The following is a 9,270-nucleotide window of genomic DNA, read 5'->3' on the forward strand; positions in this document are numbered from 1 at the left end:
TATGAAATTTCAGCCAACTCGAATAAGAATTTCGCTCTCTAAAGGCTCAAGAAGAATATACGGGAGATTGGTTTATATGGGAGCTATATTTAAATGTGGACTGATATGGCCAATTTACAATCCCAGCCGACTTTCGCTTAAAGGAGGTATATGTGAAAAATTTCAAGAAGTTTTCCTTACTCCCTCGAAAGTTAGCGTTCACAGTCAGACAGACAGACCGACGGACATGGCTAGATCGACTTAGAATGTCATGGCGATCATGCATATGTATATTTTATCGATGTGGTGGAGGGTATTAAAGTATGCCAGTATGCATGCGCTGAAGCAAGCCATTGTGCAGAAATGTACCAAAATACCGGCAAAATACATTCGTGCAGCTTGCCTTTTATGTTTTTACAGACTCAGAGTAATAGTCATGGGCAAAAGGTGGTCATAGTGAGCAAAAGTGAATCTGAAATTTAGATACTGTACATATCTTCACAGACGATATAAAGAGTCCAACATTTTGAACTTTTTTTTTACTTTTCTATAAGTGTTTCCTTTTATCTTCTCTCTCCCTCTCTCCCCTCCCAATTGGCCTGTATCCACCCATTGACAAACCAACAAAAAAATGGAAATTTAATATATCCAGAAAATGTTGCTGAGTTTTATTGTTTAGTTTGTTGTTGTTGCTGTTGGTGCTGATGGTAGTAAAGCTTAGAATAGAAAGGGGAGGAGAAGGCTTAAGGGCTTTGCAAGCACAAAGTAGGAGTGTAGAAAAATTCTCTGATTTCATTTTTGTATTTATTTGTTTTGTAACGTTCGACACACAGACGGCAGAGGACTTCCTGGGATATGAGAGAACATCAAATCATTCTGGCATGACAGCCTGCCAGTACTGCATTAAAGTAACTAAAAGGAGTCTGTGTGTGTGTGTGTTTGTGGGTATCAGGGGTATATGAATCCTTAAGATAAATACGAGTTGCTGATAGCTTCTGTTTTTTTGTTGTTGCTTTCTTGCTTGCCGGTCTAATATTTAATATTTGTTGAGTGTGTTGGCCAAAGTTTATTTCCTCATTTCCTAGATGTACTACTATGGGTTATGAGTGTGTATATGTGTTTGAAAAGCGATTAGAAATGATGCGGATTTTTTTGTATTTATTTACGGTACTTACAAAAGGCTTCCTATTAAAGGGAATTATGATTACTTTTTAAAAAGGAATTCGGGTAAATTTATATGTGAACATATTTTCAGAAAATGATTTTTTTTTTTGTTATTTTGGGATTACTTTTAGAAGTTTAAAATATTTTAAATATTTTCAAAGATTCCATATATTGGGTTGCCCAAAAAGTAATTGCGGATTTTTTAAAAGAAAGTAAATGCATTTTTAATAAAACTTGGAATGAACTTTAATCAAATATACTTTTTTACACTTTTTTCTAAAGCAAGCTAAAAGTAACAGCTGATAACTGACAGAAGAAAGAATGCAATTACAGAGTCACAAGCTGAGAAAAAATTTGTCAACGCCGACTATATGAAAAATCCGCAATTACTTTTTGGGCAACCCAATATTTTTGCTGCAATCACAGATAGTTTGGACAAACCATTAACAGTTTGTTACTGCTCGAAGTATTGATCTAAGACTCCATTAGGTTTAGTTGAATGGGTAGCCCACACTGAAAGGTAATTTCACTCAGAGGCCTATACGGTCCATTGCGCACCCTAGTATAAACAAGAAAACGAAGACTTGGTGAAAATTTATGATGATTAAATGCTCGGTTCCTCTCCTGGCATACTCAACATGGGTATGTCAATCTAACCGACCAATGTCGACAGATCTAAGACTCCTTAAAGCAAGTACATTGTTGATCGCTATGACCTTTTTCTTGTAATGAGGGGCCTCCTTTAACAAATCAATCCATAAATAAATAAAAAAATTTGGTTGGTTAAAGGAGGTCCCTCATTATTAGAAAAATTAATTTTTAAAAAACTTTTTAATTAAGAATTTTTTAAAAAATATCTTTTTTTTATTGGCAACAGAAAAAAACGTGCTAAGTTCGGTCGGGCTGAATCTTGGGAGCCCATCACCATGGATTTTGTCAAACACCAAAAATTAAAGCTTCTAGGAACCGAACAAAGATGATCAAGGAACCGGTTCATGTGGGAGCTATATCAGGTTATAGACTGATTTGCATCGTACTTGCCACAGTTGTTGGAAGTCGTCGCAGAACACCGCATGCAAAACTTCAGCCAAATCGGACAAAAAATGCAGCTCAAGAAGTCAAATCGAGAGATCGGTTTATATGAGAGCTATTTCAGGTTATAAACTGATTTGGACTACACTTGACACAGTTGTTGGAAGTCATAACAGAACACTACATGCAAAATTTTAGCTAAATCGGACAAAAATTGTGGCTTGTAAAGGCTCAAGAAGTCAAATCGGGAAATCGGTTTATATGGGAGTTATATAAGGTTTTAAACTGAATTGGACCTTACTTGACGCACTTGATTGAAATCATAAAAAAACCACGTGGAAAATTTCAGACAAATTCGACAAAAATTACGGCTTCTAGGAGATCGGCTTATATGGGAGCTATATCAGGTTAAATACCGATTTAGACCGTACTTGGGACAGTTGTTGAAAGTCATAACAGAACATTACGTGCGAAATTACAGCCAAATCGGATAAAAATTGCGACTTCCAAGGGCTCAAGAAGTCAAATCGTGAGATCGGTTTATATGGGAGCTATATCAGGTTATAGACCCGTTTGGAACTTACTTGACACACTTGTTAAAAATCATAAAAAAACCACTACGTGCAAAATTTCAGCCAAATCCTACAAAAATTGCGGCTTCCGGGCGCTCAAGAAGTCAAATCGGGAGATCGGTTTATGTGGCAACTATATCTAAATATGAACCGATATGGCCAATTTGCAATCCCCAAAGACCTACACCGATATTAAGTATCTGCGGAAAATTTCAAGCGGCTAGCTTTACGCGTCCGATTTCGATCGTGATTTCAGCAGAGGGACGGACGGACGGACATGTATAGATTGATTCAGAACGTCGAGGCGATCAAGAATATATATACTTTATGGGGCCTTAGACGAATATTTCGAGGTGTTACAAATGGAATGACTAGATTAGTATACCTCGATCCTACTGTTGTTGGTATAAAAAACCTTTTTCTAAATCGATCTAGCTTTGTCCGTCCGTCTATCGAAACCACGATAGCGGTCGAGCGCGAAAAGCTAGCCGCTTGAAATTTTGCACAGATACTTAACATTAATGGAGGTTTTTGGAGATTGCAAATGGGCCATATCGGTTCAGATTTGGATATAGCTTCCATATAAACCGATCTTCCGATTTGACTTCTTGAGCTCCTGGAAGCCACAATTTTCGTCCGATTTGGTTGATATTGAGTATGTAGTGTTCTCTTATGACTTCCAACTAATGTGAAAAGTATGGTCCAAATCGGTTAAGAACCTGATATAGCTCCCATATAAACCGATCTCCCGATTTGAATTCTTGAGCTCCTGAGAGCCTCAATTTTTATCCGATTGGGTTGCAATTTTGCACATAGTGTTCTGTTATAACTTCCAAAAACTGAGCTAAGTACGGTTCGAATCAGTTTATAACCTGATATAGCTCCCATATAAACAGATCTCCCGATTTGATTTCTTGAGTCCCAGAAAGCCTCAATTTTCGTCCGATATGGCTGAAATTTTGCATGTGGTGTTGTGTAAGGACTTCCAAAAACTGAGCCAAGTACGGTTGAAATCGGTGTATAACCGGATATAGCTCCCATATAAACCGATCTCCAATTTGACTTCTTAAGCCCTTGGAAGCCGCAATTTTTGTCCGATTTGGTAGAAATTTTGCATGTGGTGTTCTATTATAACTCCCAACAACTGTGCCAAGTACGGTCCAAATAGGTCAAGAACATGATATAACTCCCATATAAACCGATCGCCCTATCTGACTTCTTGAGTCCTAACAAGCTGCGATTTTTATCCGATTTGGCTGAAATTTTACGTTATGCATCTTAACAACTATGCCAAGTACGGCCCATTTCGGTCTGTAACCAGATATAGCTCCCATATTTTAGCAGAATCCATGGTGGGGAATTGCCAAGATTCACCCCGGCTGAGCTTAGCACGCTTTTACTTATTTCTCGCTGTGGCAACGCTGTAACACTTGACTACCAGTATAAGCAGGCGGTTTCATAAAATCTCATCTCATTGTCTAGGCATCATAAAACCCCATAAAATTAAATACCCTTTAAATATTTTATGTAAATTTTCTGCGACATAAACAGTTTTTTTTTATGCCATAGCCAGTAGAAATGACGGAAACGCCAAATGGATACCTCCCACTGGTATCAATTGCGCCAAACATTTCAATGGTCTGATGGCGAAAACAAAATATGAATCGCAACGAGAAAAGAGCAGTCGTTAACACAAAAAGGACACAAAAAATACCCTTGATACAAATCGTTCTCTAAGGGGAGAATCCGGAAACTCTTCCTTAAGTCGGTGGGGGCGAGTCGCGTCTTAACAGTGGGTGGCATAAATTTCATTCACTTCATGCAATGCTGCTTACTGCACGAAAAGGTTTGGCAACATTTTAGACTTCAATGCTGTATATTATCCTCCAATCAGTTGTGATCGAAGACTTAATCATACTCCATGTTATTGAGCTATGGTATGCCAACGAAGGCTATGAGTTGAAGCTCAAGTTGAGATGAGTTACGTGTTGTATGATAAAAGGACATAATAAAGTGAACAATGGAAATTATTGGTGGTAGAATATAATCAATAAAATGTTGGAGTCTTTCCTCGTTAGCCACAATCTTGTTAATTCTAAAGGAAACGAATAAGAAGATTGTGAACAAAGATTTTAGTATGAGTAGTATGTATGCCATAGTCAAATTTTATGAATGTTTTTAGAATATTTTACAAATTCTTTCACAAGGAACGTATTAAAATTGCGGAAGTCTGAAAATTGCTTAGTTTTATAGAGTAATGCGAAAAACTCACCAAGATTTTTTGAGTTCATTGTGATACCACAGGAAGAGGATCAGGAAGATGTCTTCTAGCTCTTAACGTTGAATTCGGCAGATAAGGGCGGCTTTTGAACTCAACAATACGGTCTCCAGTGATTTAATGGCTGTCTGAGAAGATATTTTTGCAAATCGTAGTTATAACGTTATATTGTAGCCATTCCCCAAAATCGTTGGTTGCAAGGATCTCCTCTTGTTATCACTCTATAGTGATCGGGTAACCCTCTCGATATACCTAGTTCTACAAAGTACACAACAAAACCCACATGACCATCCGTATAACCATCCATCTAAAGGAACCATCCATCTCAAGGATATACACTCATAGAAAAAAGTTTGCTAACGAACGCTGACTGCTGAATATAAGTGGTTAATTTTTATGCTACTGTAGAAGTTCTGCAGTTCTGCAATTTCGGAGCAGCATACTGACTGCAGAAATGTCTGTTGTTTGCTGAAAATTACTACAGCTTAATTATGAAGGAGATGTTAAAAGAAACATGTAAAAGCGTGCTAAATTCAGCCTGGCCGAATCTTGGGAACCCACCACCATGGATTCTGCTAAAAATTTATAAAAATAAATTTATCTGGAAGGGCATAGTTTTGTTCTACATACCAAACTTTTGTCAAACCAGCAAAAATTGAAGCCTCTTGGAACCGAACAAGGATGATCGAGAGACCGGTTTAAATGGGAGCAATATCAGGTTATAGACTGCTTTGGACCGTATCTGGCACAGTTGTTGGAAGTCATAACAGAACACTACGTACAAAATTTCAATGGAGGTTCCAGGGGCTATAGAAGTCAAATCGGAAGATCGGTTTTTATGGGAGTTATACCAGGTTACAGACCGATTTGGACCGTACTAAACAAAGATGTTGTAAGTCATAATAGAACACTATATGCAAAATTTCAGCCAAATCGGAAAAAAATTGCGGTTTCCAGGGGCTCAAGAAGTCAAATAGGGAGATCGGTTTATATGGGAGCTATTGGGTTGCCCAAAAAGTAATTGCGGATTTTTTAAAAGAAAGTAAATGCATTTTTAATAAAACTTAGAATGAACTCTAATCAAATATACTTTTTTTATACTTTTTTTCTAAAGCACGCTAAAAGTAACAGCTGATAACTGACAGAAGAAAGAATGCAATAACAGAGTCACAAGCTGTGAAAAAATTTGTCAACGCCGACTATATGAAAAATCCGCAATTACTTTTTGGGCTACCCACATCAGGTTATAGACGGATTCAGACCGTACTTGGCAAATTTGTTGGAACGCTATATACCAAATTTGAACCAAATAGGACAAAAATTGCGACCTGTAAGAGCTCAAGAAGTCAAATCGGGAGATCGGTTTAGATGGTAGCCATATCAGGTTCTTGACCCATTTGGACAGTACTCAACACAATTGTTGAGAGTCACAACGGAACAGTATGTGTAAAATTTCAGCCAAATCCGACAAAACTTTAGGCTTCCAGAGGCTCAAGAAATCAAATCCGGAGAACGGTTTATATGGGAGCTATATCAGGTTATAGACCAATTTCGATCGTATTTCACACAGTTGTTGAAAGTCATAACAGAACACCATGAGCAACATTTCAGTAAAATCGGATGCAAATTAAGACTTCCAAGAGCTAAAGAAGACAAATCTGGGGATCGGTTTATGTGGGAGCTATGTCAGGTTCTTTGCCGATTGAAACGTACTTGGCACAGTTTATATAGGAGCTACGTCAGGTTCTTTACTGATATGCACCGTGCTTGGCACAGTTGTTGGAAGTCATAACAGAACACTATGTGCGAAATTTCAGCCAAATCGAATAAGACTTGCGGCTTCCAAGGGCTGAAGTGTGATCGGTTTATATGGGAGCTACATCAGGTTCTTAACCGATTTGGACCGTACTCGGCACAGTTGTTGGAAGTCATAATCAAATTGCGACTTCAAATCAAATCTGGAGATCGTTTTATATGGGAGCTGTATCCAAATATGAACTGATATCGCCCATTTGCAATCCAAGCTAGCCTTATGGGCTCGACAGCTATCGTGATTTCGATGGGCGGACGGACATGGATTGATCGACTCGGAATGTCGAGACGATCAAAAATATATACTTTAGGGGTCCTAGATCAATATTTCGAGGTGTTACAAACGGAATGACTAGATTATTATATCCCCAACCCATGGTGGTGAGTATAAAATTTTATATTCAATTAAAATATGATTGAATCAATTATTATACCCTCCACCATCGCATGAGGGTATACTAATTTCGTCATTCTGTTTGTAAATACTCAAAATATTCATCTGAGACCCCATAAAGTATATATATTCTTGATCGTCCTGACATTTTATGTCGATATAACCATGTCCGTTAGTCTGTCCGTCCGTCCGTCTGTCTGTCTGTCTGTCGAAAGCACGCTAACTTTCGAAGGAGTAAAGCTAGCCGCTTGAAATTTTGCACATATACTTCTTATTAGTGTAGGTCGGTTGGTATTGTAAATGAGCCATATCGGTCCATGTTTTGATATAGCTGCCATATAAACCGATCTTGGGTGTTAATTTCTTGAGCCTCTAGGTGGCCCAATTCTTACCCGATTGGAATGAAATTTTGCACGACATGTTTTGTTATGATATCCAACAACTGTGCCAAGTATGGTTTACATCGGTCTATAACCTGATATAACTGCCATATAAACCGATCTTGGGTCTTGACTTCTTGAGCCTCTAGAGGGCGCAATTCATATCCGATTAGAATGAAATTTTGCACGATGTGTTTTGCTATGACTTCCAACAACTGTGCTAAATAAAGTTCCAATCGGCCAATAACAGGTATAGCTGCCATATAAACCAATCTTGGGTCTTGACTTCTTGAGCCTCTAGAGGGCGCATTTCTTATCCGATTGGAATGAAATTTTACTCGAAGTATTTTGTTATCATATCTAACAACTGTACCAAGTATGGTTCAAATTGGTCCATAAGTTGATATACGCTTCTACTTGTTTCTTAATTAAAAATGATTTTAGTTTCAATTAAATTTTTAATCAAAACATTTTTTGCGATTTCTTTTTCCGGGTAGGTTTAAAATCTTGCTTATATTGTTTTACGCAACTGCGAGATATCGCATTTAAAGAATTATGGTATAGAAGGGTTCACTCCCCTTCCCATTACCATTCAGCTAAAACTTGAATCGGTTAGGATTTACTGATTTGAGTGAAGTCTTTACCTTGCATTTCGGCAGACTTGGGATCTGTGGATCTAAAAAGATGGGTCAGCAGAGGAACTCCTCCAGGAGGTGTACCGTCTCCTCTACTTTGGAATATAGCCATTAACAAAATATTATTGCCTTTGAAAAAAAAGGTGTAAAAGTAATCGGGAATGCTGAGGACGTGGCAATTGCGGTTAGGAGAAAGTTTCCCAGCACTCTAAGAGATATACTTCAGGAAGCTCTACGTGCAACAGCGAAGGGGGCTACCGAAAGAGGTCTAGGTATAAATCCGTGCAACACAGAAGTAACTCTTTTCAGCAGCATACAAGTTGCCTACAGTGGAACCTGTCCCCTTGGGAGGAGAAAATGTTCTATTTACAGAAAGCGCAAAATACATAGACAAGAAATTGAACTTCACATCTATTATTATGGAAAGGGCAAGAAAGGCAATTCATGCCCTAATCACCTGCAAGAGAGTCATTGACAAAAGTTGGGAAGTTTAGACCGCTTGTCATGCATTGCGCATATACTGCAGTTGTCAGACATATAATGCTATATGGTATTGTGGTCGCGTGGACGGCGCTTCAAAAGTCCACCTACTGCTCAATACTTAACAGGATCCAAAGAATGGCTTGTTTGCGCATCACAACCGCACTGAGGACTACACCATCGGAAGCACTGAATTTAATGCTACATCTTATGCCTCTGGACAGTGTGGGTAGACAAATTGCAGCGACCACTGCCGTGAGGTTAAGGGAGCTTTCTCATTGGGTATGTGGCGGTTACGGACACTGCGTTATCCTTGATACAATATCCGATGTTCCAGGCAGTACGGATTTTCACACTTGGTTCCTGATAGAACCAATTGGAACTACGATATCCCTGGTAAGAGAAGTTACATAGACTTTTGTACGGATGGTTCCAAACTAAACGACCGGGTTGGCTTTGGGGTGTACTCTAAAGTTCTAGTTCATATCGAAAATGTTACCCAACCACTGCAGTGTGTATCAAGCGGAGATCCTTGCAATTAAGG

Source organism: Stomoxys calcitrans, chromosome 3, assembly GCF_963082655.1.
Source record: "Stomoxys calcitrans chromosome 3, idStoCalc2.1, whole genome shotgun sequence".
Classification (NCBI taxonomy): Eukaryota; Metazoa; Arthropoda; class Insecta; order Diptera; family Muscidae; genus Stomoxys; species Stomoxys calcitrans.